This window comes from Sciurus carolinensis, chromosome 12, assembly GCF_902686445.1.
Source record: "Sciurus carolinensis chromosome 12, mSciCar1.2, whole genome shotgun sequence".
Lineage (NCBI taxonomy): Eukaryota > Metazoa > Chordata > Mammalia > Rodentia > Sciuridae > Sciurus > Sciurus carolinensis.
The window spans coordinates 13141462-13154202 of NC_062224.1; the positions used below are offsets into that span (position 1 = coordinate 13141462).

The following is a 12741-nucleotide window of genomic DNA, read 5'->3' on the forward strand; positions in this document are numbered from 1 at the left end:
CAAAGGGGAACTGAGGAGCTCAGGCCATGTGAGCAGGATGGGAAGCCCTGTTGTGGTCTGAGCAGATAGCACCCAGAGTAGGAGAGAGAGAGGGAGAGGGAGAGGGAGAGGGAGAGGGAGAGAGAGAGAGAAAGAGAAAGAGAGGAAGAGGAAGGGTGAGAGAGAGAGAGAGAGAGGGAAAGAGAGAGAGAGAGAGAGAGAAGCAGAAGAAACCCTCGTTCAGGCCCAACACAGCCAAAGGTGCTGGCTACAGGGTGCAGCCCTTAATCCCAGTGTGTGTCTCATTTGGTAAGTGGTGAGATGACCGCTGAGCCACCTGAGTGACAACCAGACATATGGCAACCTGGATTCTGCTCTGGGCATACAGCTCAGTGGGAGAGTGTTTGCCTTCAGTCTCCAGCTCTGCAAAGGAGGAGGAGGAGGAGGAGCAGGAGGAGGAGGAGGAGGAGAGATGCTTGGTCTCTTCATATTCAGTGATTCTAATTATTCAACTTTTGAGAATGCCTGTGATGAGTCTGGAAGGGTGGATGGATGTGGCGGCCCAAGCTCCGGGCCACAGACAGGCCTAAAGCAATCAGATCAAAGGGAGAAAAAGTAATAATTTTTTTTGTGTGATAACAATAATACAAGGCTCATTGTAGAAAAGACAGGAAATGCAAAGAAAGAAAGAAATCATCCACAATTCTGTAACCGAAGTAGACATTGCCAACATTACACTTTTCTTCTGCTTTTATTTTTTTATACCTTTATTATTTATTTATTTATTTTTATGTGGTGCTGAGGATGGAACCCAGGGCCTCACATGTGCCAGGTAAGCGCTTTGTCCCTGAGCTCCAGCTACAGCCCCTGCTTTATTTTTAATATAGTTGTGATTTTGTGGTTTTCGTTTTTTTGTTTTGTTTTGTTTTGTTTTGTTTTTGGTACTGGGGATTGAACCCAGGGGGCGCTCAACCCCTGAAACACATCTCCAGCCCTTTTTTATATTTTATTTAGAGAGAGGGTCTCACTAAGTTACTTAGGGCCTTGCTAAGTTGTTGAGGCTGGCTTTGAACTTGTAATCCTCCTACCTCAGCCTCCCAAGCTGCTGGAATTATAGGCATGCGCCACCGTGCTCAGCTCTTGATTTTGTGTTACAACTGCCCTGCTTTTAGTGAGTCAAAAGATGTTCTACTCTATCAGTTCTCTGCTAAGCATCAAAAGTGTGGAACATGTTCCTGAAACCAAGACATGCCCTGATCATGTAACATAGAGGCCAGTGCTGTCCTTCCTTAAAAGACAAGCCTTTGGAAGTGAAAATAGGGACCAGAATAAACATTTGCACAGCCCTGTTCATAGTGGCTCTGTTCACAGTAGCAAAGAGATGGGATAAACTCAAAAGAGTCCATCAAAGTCCAGGAATAGTGGCTCACCTGTAATCCCAGCTACTTGGGAGTGTGAGGCAGGAGGATTGTAAGTTTGAGGCCAACCTGGGCATCTTAGCAAGATCCAGACTCAAAAAATAAAAAGGGCTGGGGATATATCTCAGTGGAGGAACATCCCTGGGTTCACTCCACAGTACCAGAAGAAAAAAAGAAAAAGAGTCCATCAAAGGATGAAGGGATAAACAAAGGTGATCTGTATACATGATGGAATATTATACAGCCTTTAAAAAGAGGGAAATTCTGACATATGCTACAACACGGGTTAGCCTTAACAACATCATGCTGAATGAAGTATGCCAGTCACAACAGTACAAATATCTCTTGATCTCACTTAGGTGAGCAGTGGTCAGATTCCTAGAGGCAGAAAGTAGTAATTAGAATCAGTGGTTACCAGGGGCTGGAGGGAGAGGGGGCTGGAGAGTTTACTGTTTAATGAGGATGCAGTTTCAACCAGGAATATGAGAAAGTTCTGGAGGTAGATGGTGGTGATGGTTGCCTGATGATTTGAATGTATCGAATGCCACTGAACTGCATGTTTAAAGATGATTAAAATGGTGAGTTTTATGTTATGTATATTTCTCCACAATAAAACAGCAGCAGCACCACGGTTCCTGATTCCGGTCCTCACACCTTGCCTGGGGCTGACTCTTCCTCCCTCCTGGAGGTTTTCCTCTGACTCCTCCCCTGACTTTTCTGCCCTGACTTTTCTGGTGGGTAGCGGCAGGTGTGGGAGGGGTGAGCCTGAGAGGGAAGAAGGAGAGGAGCAAGACTAGTCTGCTGGCGAGAACAGATCATCCAGGAGGCGCAGGGTAGTGCCAGCAGCTGTGTCCTGGGGCCGTCCTGGTCGGGGGGAGGCAGGAGCCTCTGCAGAGTCTCATGGGCCAGGTCTCCATGCCTTCCCTCTCTGTTGAGCTCCAAGGTGCAGAACAGGCAGAGCAGCAAGCACTGACCTGGTGGGCTACAGACGGGCCTGGGCTGTGCGACGCAGAATCCCCCTGCCTGGCACCCCACCCGTGCCTCCGCTAGGCTTCTGCCATGCCCGACTGAGTCCCTTGGTTGTAAGGCAGGGGGAGCCAGCAGAAGGGGAAGCAGGACCATCTTGGCCTCACCAACTCGGCTGGATGACGTCCAAATGTGGGTGAAGTTTGCCATCCAGGCTGGGGTCTGGGGCCAGGGCAGAGGGCAGAGCCCCTGCCAGGCACTGTTGCGTCTTTCCGACTCCCCAGGGGCCCCCTTGCTTCACAGCAGGGGCAGTCGGAACTTCTGCCGGTCCCCAGAGTCACTCTGTGGCAAGCCTGGCAGGTGCTGGGGCTCCAGAGCACAGTGCACACCCACCCAGCCCCATCCTAGGAGATTCAGTCTTTCCCGGCCTCACCTGCTTTTCCTCCTGGGAACTCCAGTGGGTCTAGCAGCAGGGAACTTTCTCTGGAAACTCCCTGGGAGTTGAGGATCTTAAGAATGTATCCAGTCTTCTTTCAGAAGGTCAGCCCAGTTTTTAGTTCTCTAAAAGCTACCAAACAAAGCCGCCTTTCAAAGTTGCTTAAATGGCTTCACGGGGAAAAGTCGGCTGCCCAGACTCAGCACGGACACCAACTTCAGGGGGTTTGCTTGCTCTAGACTCTGCTGGCCCGTCTGCAGAACACCTCCAGACTCGCCGCAGTCTCGTTGACTCATGGCTTCCCGCACTTCTGGCTCTTGTTTCCGCAACAAGGAATAAAATCCTTGCAGCCAGGTACCATCGCCCAGCCTGAAGCTCAGGGAACAGCTGGTGCTGTGGCTAGGGAGGTGAATACTACCAGTCTCCACAGGCTAGACGTTCCATTCACTCCAGAAACTTTTTCAAGATCGCCAAGCCTGAGCCCCATCCCAGGGATGTGGACTTAATTTGACACGATGGACTTTACATATGGTATTTCTAGAAATTCCCAAGATGCCCCCCAGCCCTGCCCTGGTATTGGGGCGGGGGAAACCAGAGTCTGGAGCATGCTACGCAAGTGCTCCACTATGGAGCTACATCCCCAGTCCTTTTTAAACAGAATTTCACCAAGTTGCCCAGTCTGCCTCCTCCTCCCAGGTAGCTGGGAGTACAGGTGTCTGCCACCATACTGGGCTCCCCAGGTCATTCTTATGTACCTCTGGCTGGTGTTGGAAATTCTTGATCTCAGTCATGTTCAGGTTCAGTAGCGGGCTTTGCATATTCACTTTTTCTCCCCCTGGGAACTTTTTTTGGGAGGTACTTGGAATTGAACCCAGGGGCACTCTATTACTGAACTACACCCCAAGTCCTTCTAATTTTTTTTTTTTTTTTTTTTTTTTTTTTGAGACAGGATCTCACTAGGTTGCTTAGGGCTTCACTAAGTTGCTGAGGCTGGCCTTGAACTTGCGATCCTCCTGTCTCGGCCTCCATAGTTGTTGGGATTACAGGCATGTGCCATCACACCTGGCTCTCCCGCAAGGCTTTCAGCACATCAGCCGGAAGCTCAGTTTATCCAAAGCCAGACACAAGACCCTGATTGAAATAGCCCGAGGGCCAAGTTCTTGTTTTCCAGGAGGATTCTTTTGGAAGAAGTACCCAGGTGACCAGAGTACAGCCAGAGGGCTTCCTGGTGAGATCTGGAGACACATGGCTGTCTGCCCACAGGCCTTCCAGCTCTGTCCATGCTTCCTCTTTGAATTCCCTCCTTGCTTGGGGAGGGTAGAAACAGTGCAGGAAGCTCAGCCGTACTCTAGGGTTGTACCTCCAAGTCGTTAATCAGTCACTGATCATTTAACAGGAGTGGGCATTAGACCCTTGTCTGAAAGCATGTTTTAACAAGGGTGAGAAGAGAACCTCAGGGGGTTGAGGAAGACAGTAGGGGAGTCCTGGGTCTCCAGTTTGCTCCCCTCTGGTCTCACCAGTCTTCCATCTGCTGTTGCAGGACCAGTGGTCCATTCTGAGGCTCAGCCGAGTCACCGTGGGGCTCAGACTATCACCTGGTTGTAGTAGATCTGTGTTTCTCTCCTCTCCCAATGTAAAAAGTCCTGGAATCCTTCTCCTGGTGACATAAAGCTTGACTGGTTTGGAAGAGCTGGAGCCCAGGCCCGGTTTTCTGGGTAAGCTCCATTAGAACTGCTGGTGACTCCTCTTGCTTGCAGAGATACAATGAGCCAAAAGAAAAAGGTACTGGGTGGTACCATTTTGGTGGTATATGATAGAGAAGTGATTTCAAGTCAGACTGTTTTGGTTTTCCTTCTATTACTAATATTCTAATTGTAAGATTCGCATGGAATGGAATTTGAACGATATCCTTAATGTATTTTTGCTTTTGACTGTAAATAACAGGAGTAGCTTAAACACTGAGAGCCCATCACGTGACCACATCCTGACAAGCCCCTGACAAAGGGGAGTGGCTCAGCCCCATCACCACTCATCCCTGCAGATGGACTGAGAAGCCACCTGCCTGCAGCAGGGGACCTCTGCCTCCCTCCTTCTACCACACCCAGCTTTAGTCAGCTGATAGTGCGGGGTGGTTGCAGGGCCCACGGTGACATACACACCTTCACCTCCAGAGTTTATAATGACAGATACTGTTTGATTCACTTCAGTTGTGTAAGCAAAAATAACTTTCTGACAGATAAATTCAAGAATGGTATTGTAACCAAGCATGGTGGTGCAGGCCTGCAAATCCCAGCAACTCTGGAGGCAGAGGCAGGAGAATCTCAAGTTCAAGGCGAGACTGGGCAGCTTAGGGAGACCCTGTCTCAAAATAAAACACAAAGAGATGTTGCTCAGTGGTAGAGTGCCCTGGGTTCAATCCCTAACATTGCAAAAAGAGAAAATAAAAAAGAAAAAGAAGAGCATTTGTTAAAATTGTGTTTGGGAGAAGAACACTATAACCAGTGACTGCTGGTGTCTCCCCTTATTCATTCTGCCATCTTTCTTAATAGCAGCATCCTGGGTAGTTGGCCTGGCTCAGAGGCCTCATCTGCCTGTATGTCCCAGCAAGAGGTGACTCCATGGCTAAATCTGACCAGGGAGAGCAGTGTGGAAGTGTTGTGTGGATTTCTGGAAAGTCATCTTCAAAGGGAAAGGTGAGCTCCGTCGTGCCTGCCCTGCTCCAGCAGTACCTCGGTATGTAAGTGGTGTTGTGTGGACTGAATAGTGTCATGCTGTGTAACACATAGTAAATGAGGAGATGTCCTAGGTTGCTTCTCTGCACTACAGATGACCGGCTTCACAGGTGGCAGATCTTTTTATTTTTGGTACCAGAGATTGAACTCAGGGGCACTTAACCACTGAGCCACATCTCCAGCCCTTTTATTTTGTATTTTGACACAGGGTCTTGCTAAGTTGCGTAGGGTCCTGCTAAATTGCCAAGGCTGGCTTTGATTTCTCTTGTCCTCCTGCTTCAGCCTCCCTAGCTGCTGGGATTACAGGCATGCGTCACTACACCAGGCTATGTGGCAGGTCTTTTGTTGTCAGCAAATGGAAAATCGAATTAAATGTACTTGTCATTATCTTTCAATATTGGTTTTTGAATGGCCGGAGTTGTCTCAATTCCTTGTTTGTTTAAAAGCCATAAGAATTTTTGATTAAATGTATATGCACTTTCCAAATCGAAGGAAGGAACTTTTGAGGTAAAGGTGCAGAATTATTAAGCTCTGATGCTCTGTCTGAACTTTAACATTCTTGAGTTTCGACTTTGCATTTTGTAATAATTTCAGGCTTAATGGAAAGTTGCAAAAATAGTTCAAAAGTTTCCTGGATAGCCTTCACCCAGATTCTGCAAATTTAACATTTTACTGCATTTCCTTCATCATTCCCTCTTTCCCTCTTTATCTATCTATCTATCTATCATCTATCCATCCACTCACCCATCCATCCATCTATATATCTCCATCTTATCTCAGAAAAAGAGGGAGAGAAGATGTGCGTGTGTGTGTGTGTGTATACAGAGAGAGTAATAGGCATTGTTCTTTGGACCCATTTGAGAGCTAGATGCAGATACGATTTCCCTCTGCTTTAAATAAAAACAAGGACAGTACAGTGATCAAAATGGGGAAAGCAGTATTGACACTGTTCTATTATCTAATATGCACACTTTCGGTCTCATCAATTTCCCACTAGTGTTCTTTATTTACAAAACAAGAGCAACATTTCGACTGACTCAGGATTTTATGCAGGCTCACAAGTTTTGGGGAGTTGTCATGTCACTTCTGTTTCCTTCATCTAGAACAGTCTTTCCTCTTTCCTGCCTCTCGTGGCCTCGGTATATTTGAAGAGTATATACGATGCACTTTTTAAAAACACAATTACAAATTAAAGTGTGGTTAAAATGTACCATCTTGGCCATTTTTAAGTGTGCAGTTCAGTAGGGCTAAGTATCTTCACATTATTGTGCAACAGAGCTCCAGAACTTCTCTTCTGGCAAAACTGAAACTTGCCTGCACTGCAAGTTCAGAAGTTCTCAGGGCTCTTTTCTGTGTTAAAGTCCTCGAGCCAGTAATTGCCATGCTGTGGGAATTGGGCACAAAGCTGCTGATATGACATTTAGCAGTACATTTGACCACCTGGGGCAGCAGGAAGGGTCTGGAGGACACTGGGTGAAACATTCCTTTGACAAGCCCTTTGACAAGTCCTGCTGAAAGGACTTGGAAGTGCCACATGGGGTCCACACACCAAGTAGAAACAGTTCTACTTGGGTTTCAAATTTTTAATCAGTAAGTGTTTGGATTCTTTCCCAGCAGCACTGAGGACTGAACCCAGGAGTTCTCTACAGTTTTAGGCCCGATTCCCACAGCATGGCAGCTATTGTCTTGTAGGAGTCACAGAGCAGGTGAGAGGTAGAGTTGGGACAGGTGTTCAGTCCCCCTGCAGAATCACAGGATCCTTCATTTGCAGGGCTAGTCAGAGGCCAGCTGGTTGTATTCTAGCGATGGGGGAACCCCTCTAGAAAGTTCTGCTAGACAGACATCTGGCTGTGATTCTAAATACAGCAGGTACTTGCTATCTCTCTGGCCTGCTGTTATCCATTGTATGGGAAGCCACCTGCTATAGTTTGGACCTAGAGTGTCCCCCAGAGTCCCATGTATAGAAGGGTTGGTCCCCAGCCTGTGGTGCTCTTGGAAGGTAATAGAATCTGGGAGGTGAAGCCTGGTGGGAGGAAGTTAGGTCATGGGGGACATGCCCTTGAAGGAAAATAGGGACTCAGGCTCCTCTTCTTTCTTTCACGTCCCAGAAGCTGTGAAGTAAACAACTTCCTCTACCACACACTGATGCCGAGCAACTGGGCCAGCTGATCATGAACCAAACCTCTGAAACCCTGAACCAAATACAATCCTTCCTCTTTTTATGTTGATTGCCTCAGGTATTTTGACACAGTAACAGAAAGCTGCCTAACACAACATGTCCTTGTACCTTTGAACCAGCATCTGATTTCTATTTATGGGTCAACATAATGCAAGACAACTGCCCATGTATTTGTAAGCAGCTATCATTTTATCTCATAGTCTTGTTCTTCATCTCATCTCTGGTTCTTCAGCTATTCCTCACAGGATGGCGTCTGGGTGGCTGGTTGCCTTTCTCAGGAGGTATAGGAGTGTGTTGACATTCCGCTGAAAAGGAGTCACCCAGAACTGCACAGGATCCTTCTTCCCAGTGTCATCACAGATGGTCCCTTTCTGTAGTGTGAACGCTGTGCGTTGACAGAGCTCAGCTGGGTGAATTTGTCCAACAGTTAGTCAGTGTTGCTTTCTAAAACCTGCCTTTTTGGGGAGCTCAGTTCAGCTCTATTTTTAGGATGTTTTCCACTGGGAGAAAGAAGGAGCACGGAGCAGGGGAAGGATGCCAGCTCTGCTTTGCCAGCCCCAAGTTGCTCCACTGCATACGTCAGCAGCCACGAGTGCAGTCGGGTCTTGCTCCATGGTGCCTGTCCCCTACTTTCTCAATGTGGCTCCTTCGTGCATCACCAGGGCACTTTTCCATACTCAGCAGAAGAGATGGTCTGGTTCCAGTTTCTGTTCTCCCAGTTTAGCAATCTCAATTGACCTGACTTGGAAGCTTCCTGTCAGCCTCATGTGGGGTGTGTGTGTGTGTGTGCGCGCACACACACTCACGTGCATGTTAGGGGGATGTCGGATCTGCTGAGGAAGCCTAGAGGTGGAAACCAAATTGCAGAGCTATCAAGAGTGGAAGAAACCCACTCAGACACAGAGTCACCCACCTGGGGTGGACCTGGACAGTTTACAAATGCTAATTTTTATTTTATTTCACGAAGAACAATGGGAATCATTGATCTCTGCCATGCAAGAAGTGGAGGAGATGCTTAAAGACCATCTGGACACCTCATCAGCCCATATGAGAACAAAGGTCCAGAACACGTACAGACAGGTCAGGACCAGGGTCTGGGCTCCAGTCTCCCAGGCCATAACTCCAACCCCCACACCACAATTTCTTCCCAGTCCTCTTATTCCTTCCGGCCAAGGTTGGGAACTGCAATAAACTCAGATCATAATGGTTGGTTGATTATTTAACCTAAAATTGGTTTTTTTTTCTTTGGTGTGGTACTGAAAATTTAACCCAGGGTTTTACACATGCTAGGCAAGTGCTCTCCCACTGGGCTATATCTTCAGTCACCTCCTTTTTTAAAAATTTATTTTGAGACATGTTCTAAGTTGCCTAGGCTGACCTTGAACTTATGATCCTTCTGCCTAACCTCGCACATATCTGGGATTACAGGCATGCTAGACCATGCCAGAGTTGCTTGTGTGTATATGTATGTGTGTGTGTGTGTGTGTGTGTGTGGTGCTGAGGTGTGAATCCAGGGCCTCAGGCATGCCAGGCAAGCACTTTACCACTGAACCACAGCCACAACCCCTAGAATTGCTTTTTGTTGTAGTAATTTTGGGTCCCTGGCTTATTTTGGTATTTCCTGTAGATCTAATGGTATTATTCAACAGGATCTCTCTTTAGATCCCAACTCTTTAAACATCATGAAGCAAATTCACTCTTTAGCGAATAGCATGGTCTCTCTGCCATCTGCTGTGAGAAAAGTCTTTCTGCCATCTTAAAATCAAGGCGTGCTCCTTAACATGCAGAACACAGGTTTTGATGGGAATGTGATGCTGCTTGCAGATACTTGAGAATGAACATCTGCTGTTAGAAGGGGCGTAGGCATATTCTGTTTTTCAAGTTTTTTTTTTTTTTTTTTTTGTACTGAGGAGTAAACCCAGGGGTGCTTCAGCACTGAGTACATCCTCAACTCTTTTTTTGTATTTTATTTTATTTTTTTAAATTTAAAAACAGAGTCTCACTGAGTTGCTTAGGGCCTTGCTACATTGCTGAAACTGACTTTGAACTCACAATCCTCCTACCTCAGCCTCCTGAGCCACTGGTATTATAGGCAAGCACCATCACACCAAGTCACGGGCATATTCTGTATCCAGCAGCAGAGGGAGAAGGAAGTGGGGGAAATTCCAGGAAGATCAATGTCTTTCTATCCAGTGGTGCTGTCTAATAATAGAGCCGAAGTTCACACGGGGCTGGGGGATGGGGTTGGAGGAGAGATGGGGGAACTCTGGGTCATTATGGCTGTCCTGTTGGTTGCCTCTGGTCCTAAGCATCTGTCTGCCCTCTTTAAGCACCATGAGTGATGACTGAGAGATAATTTGTCTTACCAGTGAATAAACAGTGATGCCAGGAAACATCCAACTGGTCCCCCTTCCACAGACCCATATACAATTTATCTACTGAGACCTTAGAAACCTTTTCACCTGGTGAAGGTCATGGAGCACTTTTCTTATGGAAAAGGTGGATTTCTGCTCCTGCTTCTTTTCCATCCATGACTTGGGAGAAGACCTCAGACAGGAGACATCTGAGTGTGGTCTGGTGATTAGTTGTGTTAACCTACCCTAGAATAAGTCTTTACCTAGAGCTGTCATATCAGTTTTTATGGATCTTAACCCATATAAACTTAACCCATTCTGGATTTTTCTTCAATTTCTCTTTATGTTATCTTTGGGTTTACAGAATATTACTGCTGAGAAAGTTTTCTGGCAAGAAACAAAAACATTTGTCATATTTCACTGAAAAATCAAGGTTAAGTGTCAATGAGAGAGCTAGCAAGGTCCGCAGTCATGCCTTCCTGGGTAGCCGGCCATATCTGCCTGAGGTCACTTTGGTCCAGCATCTGGTCCTCAGGTTTTCCTGTTTAGAAGTTAGATTTTGACAGTACACACAGATATAGTTCAGCTTAGGCAAACTGAGTCACAAACCAATCTGGTTAAGAGAATGATTTAAGTATTCATTTGTTTTCTGTTACTCTAACGAAGTAGCTGAATCTGGGTAGCTTTATAAGAAGAGAGGTTCATTTGGCTCATAGTTCTTGTCCAGGGTCAAGGGACTGCACCTGGTGACCAAGACAGTGCAAAATGTCACATGGCTAGGGAAAAGGAGTGGGCGTGTGCATGCTTTGTGTTTATGTGTGTGTTTCCCCTCTTGTTCTCTTCTTTTTCTTTGGTAGTGGGGATTGAACCCAGGGACACTCTACTACTGAGCCCTTTTAGTTTTTATTTTGAGACAGGGTTCCACTAAGTTGCTTAAGGCCTTGCTAAGTTGCTGAGGCTGGTCTTGAATTTATGATCCTCTTGCCTCAGCCTCCTGAGTTGCTGGGATTACAGGCATGCACCACTGTGCTCAGCAAACTAGGACATCTGAAAACCTCTGAGAAATACAGGAGCCCCTCCTGATTCAGGTCTTCAATTTCCTCAGTTTCAGTTACCTGAAAGTAGTCAAGGAAAAATTCTAGAAATAAATAATTCATAAGTTTTAGATATTTTGTAGTAAATAGTACGTTGTTACAATTGTTCTTTTTTATTATGTTATTATTGTTAATCTCTTACTGTGCCCAATTTGTAAATTAGACTTTCTCATAGGTGTGTGCATATAGAAAAAAATACTGTCTATAGACAGTTTGGCACTCTCTGAAGAGTGTCAGAGGTGTCTGAGGAGACACATCCACTGGGGGTCTTCTCTCTATGGGTAAGTGGTGATTGCTGTATACAAGAAGACTAAGGCTACCTTCACATCTTTTTCTGTTTTAATTGTGCTTCATCATTAAAATGAATGCCATTTCTTTTCATAAAACTTGTCATTTCTTGTTAAATGGACCTTAGTATACTTGTAAAGCATGTGCTGTTCCTACATCACATCTGGAAGGTTCTGCAGATGTGATTGCTAAAGCATACAGGCTCATAAGTCTCTCTGAGAGCCTGGGTTTGTACTTTCACATGAAAAACACTTTACATTGAAGCATTATTTGGAAATTTTAAGTTATTAATCTTTGTGATTGCTTCTTTTCTTATTGGTGTGTTATAATTATACCTATTAGTGGGATTCATTATGTCATGTGTAGTTGCTTAAGATGATTCTTATTTGTACATTTTAAATGAATATTATCTAATTCAGAGACTATTTTAGTCAGTTTTTTTGCTGCCATGACTAAAAGACCTGAAAAGAACAATTGTTAGAGAAAAAATTATTTTGGGGCTCACAGTTTCAGAGTTTTCAGTCCATAGACAGCTGACTCCATTCCTCAAGGTTCAAGGTGAGGCTGAACATCATGGCAGGAGAGTGTGGTGGAGGGAAGCGACTCACATGATGATCAGAAAGCAGAGATACAAAATATATACCCCAAAGGCATGCCCCCAATGACTCACCTCCTCCAGCCACACCCCACCCACCTTCAGTTACCACTCAGTTGATCCCCAGCAAGGGATTAAGTCACTGATTGGGTTAAGGCTCTCATAATCCAATCACTTCTCCTCTAAACCTTCTTGCATTGTCTCATGCATGAGCTTTTGGGGGACACCTCACATTCATACCATAACAGACCACCACCTAAAACTCTCGGATCCAAAATTTTGCTGTTAGCCTTGTCATTGGGAAGGAGATTGAGCATTCTAGTTGGAAAGTGATTACATTGGAAGCAACTTGAAAGAAAACCAAACTAGCTGAAGATTTTGTTATTCCTCAGCTTATCGTCTATGTGACCATAGGATATTTATTTAATGTTTCTGAGTCTCAGTTTCAACTCTAAGGAAGAAAGGCAGGGGTGTGTATGTATGTGTATGTGTGCACGTGTGCGTTGAGGAGACACTGACATTCAAAAGTGAATTCAGATAAGGCACGTAACTTGCTTGACTTGGTTGCTGTGGTCCAGCTGGGGCTCAGTGAATTCTTGTTGCATATAAAATGAGAGATCTTGACTTTGGGTTCCACATGCCCTCAGACTCAGTAAGGAAAAACTGAAGAACAAAGGAATGCGCATGAAATTCCCAGGCG

At 45.7% G+C, this 12741-nt stretch overlaps 1 protein-coding gene across 3 annotated transcripts in view; it reads left to right on the forward strand.

Moving 5' to 3' along the window:
• Pfkfb3 (6-phosphofructo-2-kinase/fructose-2,6-biphosphatase 3) overlaps nt 1-12741 on the forward strand; it is a 73973-nt gene that overhangs the window by 29773 nt on the left and 31459 nt on the right. The window contains exon 1 of one of the 3 annotated variants that reach the window (XM_047520083.1): nt 5349-5492. The exons of the other annotated variants lie outside the window; for them this stretch is intronic. The gene's annotated coding sequence lies outside the window, so the exon portion shown is untranslated. Of the gene's footprint in view, nt 1-5348; nt 5493-12741 lie in introns of those variants that run through there. 3 annotated transcript variants of the gene reach the window in all.